We start from the raw sequence: 7,603 nt of genomic DNA, 5'->3' as shown, positions 1-7,603 counted from the left end.
CCATTCCCCAGCCTTGTGGGTTTCATTATGCTGTTCTTAGCCATTCAGCCAAACACCTTCTGCATTTGAAAGCATATGCTGTGGGGGAAACACACTGCAGCTGCTCAAGCAACTGCTGAGGGCATTTGCTGGGTTTTACAGTTTTAAAATCACATTCTTCCGTTTGTTGTTTTAATTCATTTTTGCAGCTTCTTTTAAGTAAATATTGCAGCTCAAGAGTCAAATAGCTAACGTGCTGATGCTGGAGTCAGAAGCGAAACATTCAGATTGCTGTAATGACAAGAATGTTTTTTGGTTGCTCTTGTTGCCAGCAATTGCTGAGTTGGAAATGTAACCCTGCTGTATTCAGGAGAACGAAGATGCCACAGGCCAAATTCTTTGCTCTTTCACCCCAAGTAGATGCAGAGCAACTTTATGTCACTCATGGTCTACATCAGCCTAAGGGACAGCTGTGCCTGAGAGCACTTTGGCTGTCTCACGTACCATTCCTACATGAATCAGAAGACTGAAGTGGGGGAAAGGTAGGCAGGCATCTCACAAGCTTGTTCATCTTTATGGGGCTTTTGTTCCTGAAGATGCTGGTCTCTTTTCATGTAACATATAGGTTCCACTAAACCATGGCTCCATTTACTGCATCTCAGAGGCACCAAGGCCCAGTGACTCGTCGGCAGGTGTCTGTAGGAGAATCCTGATTCCAGAAAAGGAAATTTGGATCCTACTGTCTACAGCCTTGTCCCAGCTCTGGCTAAAATCCCCTGTAGCTGCACACTCACCAGGTTACTCTACTGGGCATCAGTCCACTGGACCCATGTGCTGTTAAGCTTCCCTTAAGAAAATATCTGTTCTCCCTTCACAGACTGGCTGTCACAGACCCTCAGAACAAGCCCCGTCTCTCCAGACCATTGGCATGACTCTCATAGCTCCAGGCTTGTAGGTACTCTGTACTTGTAGTGCCGGGTCCAGTCTACCCCGCACAATGAAGGTCTGACTGGAGCACCTGCTAGCTTCATGCAACTAACACACGTAACTCTAACAGTGAAGACACAGTCACAGGCTTTAGCATGTGACTGCAACCCGAGTGCATGCCCAGAGTCCTTGGAGAGCTTGTACTCTGATTGTCAACATATGCCAAAGCCCACACTGCTGTGCCTGTCTTGCTCCTGTTGCTGGTTATACCTGGAACAAACCTGCTAGCCCAGCTTTCAGTCACATCTTAATTTTACTGTGTACCCTGGCTCTCTAGGGACATAGGGTTGGTGTAAGTACACGATACACCCAGTCTTGCACAGAGTCCAACACAAATCACACTTTACACAGAGCACAAGACTGGTATGGATCTAGACAAAATAATGAACCTGCAGACATGCCCCTGCCTCAGGTTTCTCACCACTCCATAGTGTTTTCTGGGCAAAGATCCTCCTTCTCTTCGATGTGGCTTCTTCATCAAGTCTAGAGACCATCCATCCTGTCCTCCAGGCTCCAAGTCAGTTTTCTCTGACCTGACCTGATCCCATGGTTAAACAGGCCTCCCTGCTTCTTTTCTGCCCTGGTCTGTGAGCCCTTTCCATTTATATGCCTCAAGAACTAGGGACCTTTGTTCTTCTCCTGGGGATTATCCCTGCCTTTTAGGTCCCTCCCTGCAGACATACTTGCTCAGCCGCATTTACTGGTGATCACAGCATAGTCATTTAGGCCAATGACTCCCTAGGGTCCCTATGGAAACCCATAGAGAATACATGTCTCAGAGCTGACAGGTCACAGTGGAGACAATATCCATTAGGATATCCCATGACTAGACATTTCCTAAGGTGAACCAGAGGGCACTTTTACATGTGCTCCAGGCGTGAGGTGTTTTAATTAGAGTGGTTCTGAGAGCCGCTCTAATTAAAGCACTGCAGTGTCTTGTGTATCAGCATCCCTGAGCTTCAAAATGGCGATGGGGGCCCTTGAATTAAAGCCCATTAAGCGAGCTTTTGTTCAAGCACCCTGTGAACCAGCAGACTCAATTAATAACACCACATCTCAGTTAATCAAGTCTGCTCTGATGTGCTGTAATTACAGCGTATCGGAGCAGCCTTGCAGCATATGTACAGGCACCCAGAATGCCTAAGTTGTGCTGGACTCATGGTTTTCAACCTTTTTTCACTTGCGGACCCCTAAAACATTTTGAATGGAAGCGCAGACCCCTTTGAATTATAAGTGTGGGTATTCACATACTTTTGAATGATCATAGTTAACTTTTGCAGACCCCTTAGACATAACCTGAGGACCCCCAGGGGTCTGTGGACCACAGCTTGAAAGCCACTGTGCTAGAAAGATTCTCCCAGTTGTCACAAAAAAAATCTTTATGCCTCTGAAAACACTTATCAGCCTCACCAAGGTGTGTACATGCAGAGAGGCTGAGGAAGCAGGCTGACATTTCAGTGAGCACTGTTGGGTTTTTTTTTCTTTTGGTGTATGCTTAGGCACTTCAAGCCAGCGTAACACAGGGAAGAGGGACAACTTTGGTGAGCATGAGCTCTGGGTTTTAAACCTGGTGCTGTCACTCACTGGCTGTCCAACATTTGGTTAGCTGCTTCACCAGATTGTGTCTCAGGTTTCCCACCTATAAAATGAAGATAACGATACTAGTCCATTAGTATCATTTGAGATATATGGAGGGAAGACACTAAATATTGTCATGGCTGGAGTCACCAAACTGCAGTGGTCCAAAGAGTCCTTTTGCACATGAGTTCAGTCTTCAAAGAAATACTCACCCTGTTAGTTTGTGATTCAGCTCTTCACAAGTGAAGATTTTGTGAACAGCATACATTTATCCTCCGTCTTCATTTCTCTAATTGCAGATATTTCCTGGAGGAGAGTTGCTCCCTGAAAACCAGACATTGAGGTCTGAATTGAATTACATGATGGGACAACTTGTGTGCCATTCTTGACAGCCACCCCTCTAGGACTGGTGCTTATAGTGTACATAAAGTAAATGATGCTGAAAGAAATATCTTGGCTTGACATAACTGATTCTCCTTCTCAGTATCCCAGAATCTGGTCTGACTCAGCAAAGGAGCAACAGTACAGTCATGTTTGCTCCTTAATTCAACCATTCAACTTCATTGAATTAATTGGGCCAAATCTGGTGTGTGGTCTCACTGAAGTGTTCTGCCAGGCAGGTTATTGGGGGCACAATGATTGCCCAGATTTCACATCAACGCTGTGTAAGACCACTAAAGCACCAGTCTCCTGTGACTTTTTCTGAAAAAACAAAACAAACAAACAACAACAAAAGCCCAAGACCTCTCCCCCCCGCCAACACACACACACACATAGCGGCTGATAAGCTCACTCAGTCAAAATTCCCACCAAGATCAGGTTGCTGCCTCCTGCCTAAGTAAGGATTGAGGGCCAAAGGCTCACTGAAAGGTCAGGGGAACTCCTTGAATCACAGATCATGCTGTCTAGACAGGCAGCAAGTGAAGCGCGCAGACTAGGCCAGATGTGAAGTCATTCCAGATTAAGAGAGGACACCAAGTCCATCTCCCTTACTTTGCATCTTACTTTGAGACTTTTTCATAGTCTTATTGCAACCAGACTTCTTACCTGTTGAAGGGAAATCAGAATCATGGCTCTTTGCACCATCAAAATCAGATTGGATCTAGGACAAGCTATGCCTGTGTGGGGCAAGAGGCCAGGCGAGTGTCCTGTCCCACACTGCCCCAACACAAACAGCATGGCACTGCTGGCTAAGGTACCTACTGGGAGCAGAAAATCACAGCTTCACAGGCAGGAGGGAGTCATTGACCTCTATCAGCTTCAGGAGGCTTTAGATACTCAGGATGAAGTGACTGTATTGTGGGGAGGGGAGAGCAGGGTTTTGAAATGGAGTCACACCAAGAAACTGATCCTCAGCAGACGTATCACTGCACTAATTTACACCCACTGTGGAACCGGCCTGGAGGCAGACCTGGCTTCCAAGAACCACTGCCTAGACACAGATACCATGACACCCAGGCAGAGGGCTGTGCCACGCGCAATGGGTCATGCCAGCAGCTGTCTCCCTGCTGCTGTGTCAGGTTTCTTCCAGCAGGACAGCCCCCCTTTGCCCGGGTGGCCTTCTCACCAGCCCATGCCTCAGGGGGCTCTCGGCAGACACGCGATTCCAGTCCTTTTCTGCAGAGGCTGAGACCACTCCTTCCAAGAAACGAAACTCCACATAACCGCCGGGCACAAGCCATGTCTTTCCCTTATACAGCTCTCCCCATACCCTCTGCCTGCCTGCCTCTCTGGTCCCTTTTTCTGTGGCATCCCTGCATCTTCCCCACACTGCTCCCTGAATCCAGACAAGCCTTTCCATCCCAACAGGCCTGGATCCTAAGCCACCATCTTCTACCCAAGGACCCTGAGATTTTATCCATCTCACCTGAGGTAGACTGAGCCCCAAGCCTGCTAAAGCACCAGCTGCCTCTTGGACACTCTTCCTCCCACCTCCCTCTTTCAAGCTTTTTTGGGGTTGTTTTATTGGGGGGGGGGAATTTTTCATATTCCAAGTTAAATTAGTCAAATCTGTTCTGAATTCTCTTGATTAAGCACCACTCAATCGTTCAAACACTGCATGTGGTGCTACAACTGGCAAGTATCCTCCACCCCAGACTTTTCAGCCTGGGGCTTCAGATACCCCCAAACCCTTTGGCAGGCATCCTATGTGCAGGCCCAAGCCCAGACATTTGGGGTTCAGATGCCCCCAAGTCTCGCTTGCCCTTAACCAAAGGCCACAGGCCCGAGCTAGGGAGGAGTCCCCCATTTCCATAAAGTAGACATGTAGCCAAGATCCTCCCACTGGAAGCTGGCCAGTGGGTACAAGACTCTCATAGGCATCCTATCCACAGTGCGTCGGACAGGGGTGCACCCTCCACTACACAATGTCACTTAAATCCATCTTGGTTTGGGTAACAGACCAGTGCAGCGGCTACACTTGATAATAGCCTTCAAGAGGCCAAGTTGCTGTAACTTGAACGAACGGGTTTGGGCTGGGTTATAACAGTGGAGCCTCTTACAACACAGTACTTCTAATACAGCAGAGAGATGAGGTGAGGAAGCAGCCAGGGAGAAGAGGTGTCAGCAGCCAACTGTGTTATTTGTTAAGGTTTATTTTGAACAGTTATCCAGTCTTTTTTTAGACTCCTTCTCAGCAAGTGAAAATGAGGGAATATCACCGTCACGGGGGAGCATTAGCAAGAAGATTTCTTCATGTCTTGACTGCTGTGGACTGGAAGGATCAAATACATGGGGGAGATCAAGACTTCACATAAGGGAGGGGTCGAACCTCCAAGTGCCAGTTCCATTGGTTAACCCTGAAAAAAGTCACCCTCATTCAAAGCCCAAACACCGAACGATCCCTGCAGCTAAAACACCCACCAAAAGTGATACCGTTCATTGCTGTGCATAGTCATGGGGCTCTGGTACACAGGGGGCTGTTCACACAGCACCATTCACCACAAGGTGGGACCAGACCTTGTGGCGGTATTTGCTGGATTTTGGAGCAAAAAAATTGGAGCCGGTGCTTCAGTGAAGCCAAGCCCCAAGGGGTGGGAAATGCCAGCCTGGGAATAGGCCCAGCCTCCCAAATGCAGCAGGGTCTAGAGGTCAAGCCAGTGAGCCTGGCGACTATGTTCAACCACAAAAAAGATGCAGAAGGCAGTCAGAGACAGAGACAAGCTATCAACCGTGGAGATGCTCCCCGAGGAGGACTGCCAAGCCATCTGGAACCGGATCTTCCACAAGGACCTCCACAAGGGCCACAGGGACTTGAGCTGGTTGATGGCACACTGAGTACTCCCAGTGAGGGCGTGGAGGTACAGGGAGGGATGAGGGATTTGACCCAGTTGCCCAGGGAAACCTGCCAAGAAAAAGCAGAGACCATTGACCACTTCCTGTGGCACTGCCCGTATGCCAAGGGCATGTGGGAAAAGGTAAGCTGGCTCCTTGAAAGAGTGACAGGAGTCAGGTTGATGACAAGGGAGGTGGCGATGTACGGACACCGGACTGAGCAGCAGGGGTCCCAGACAATGCACTTTGACCAGTTTGTGTCCTGTCAGGCATGCTGAGCTCAAGGAAACAGATTGCATTAAAATATTTCTGAGCGAACTTCAGTCCTACCACCGGAAATTGGTGAATGAGGATGGAGAAGATGTAGCCTGGAAAACCAATACCTGGCACACGTTGTTCAAAGACCCCCCAGGAGGGGAAGTGGACAGAGAGAACGAAGAGGACAGAGGGGCAAGTGGATCTGGAGACAGCAAGAAGGACTACAACAGGAGCAGCAGCAGTGGAAGTGGCAGTGACAGCAACAAGGACAGTGAATGAACTGAGAATATAAACCTCAAATCAGGGTTTGAACTGAAGGGACTGTGATTGGGGTAGGTGAGGCTGGAGGGTAGGGGCGCAGGGGAGTGGGGACATTTATTGTAATGGGAAGCTCAGGTTTCTTAATGCGGTTTAAAGATGTGTGATGGAAAGTTTATGACAGAGAAGATATATATATATATATATATAACACCCTCTAGCTCTATATAGAAATACGTTTTAATAAAAAAAAAAGGCTGGGATTGAGAGACAGCACTTCTACTTTCATTACATGGCTGTGGGCAAGCTGCTGAAGGAGGCCAAATGATTAGAGATCATGAGGATTGTGCAGAGCTGCCTGCTTCCACTTATATATGGGAAATAAGGGGCAAAGCTCCTGGAGGACCATGCTTAATAGACCCACTTTATAGAGTCAGCCCAGACTCCCACTTCAATGGCATCCAGCTGGGCAAAGCTGCTGCATAGCATGTTCCAGGCATCCCAGACCCCCTGGGGTTGTATTGATCAATGCTCTTGCACTGGGGTTTTCCCTACAAATAGCAGAGAAAGCTACAGGGAAGCTTCTTTTCACTCTGTCAAACCCACATGCATGTACCCCGGTCCAGGTAGGAAACAAAGCCCCCTGCTTCTTCTATTTCACATGCTGCAAATGCTGTAGCTGAAGAGGCGGCTCCCCCTCAAACCCACGTCATAACAAATGTAGAGTGGAGCGACAGCAGCCTGTTCATGCGGGCGGCTGCCACTGCAACAAACAATGCAATTACCTCGAGGTGCTGGAAGAGCGCACGCCAGCCGCAGAGCGCACCACGGGGTCCTCCTGGAGGCGACCGCTCTCCTGGGGGATAGCCCAGCCAGCAGGGCAGAGAGCATGCTTTGCAGGCCTTTTGCTAATTGCTGTGGGCTGCAATCAAAGTTATGAGCCATTTTTACCTCCACTGAGTTGTTTAGTAAATCTTATGGCTATTCAGTGGTCCTAAAGAAGCTAAAAGTACAAGCTGGATGAAAGGACTGTAAGGTGGATAGAAAGCTGGCTGGATTGTTGGGCTTAATGGTTTGAATCTAGTTGGCATCAAGTGGAGTGCCCCAGGGGTTGGTCCCAGGGCCAGTTTTGTTCAATATCTTCATCAACTACCTGAAAGATAAGATAGAGTACACCTTCAGCAAGTTTGCAGATGACAGCAAGCAGGGAAAAGTAGTAGATACAGCAGAGGGTAGGGCTAGGATGCAGAGAGACTTCATCAAATTGGAG

The sequence above is a fragment of the Crocodylus siamensis genome, chromosome 13 (genome assembly GCF_052110815.1).
Source record: "Crocodylus siamensis isolate JL-2025a chromosome 13, ASM5211081v1, whole genome shotgun sequence".
Lineage (NCBI taxonomy): Eukaryota > Metazoa > Chordata > Crocodylia > Crocodylidae > Crocodylus > Crocodylus siamensis.
This window is presented reverse-complemented; position numbering follows the sequence as displayed.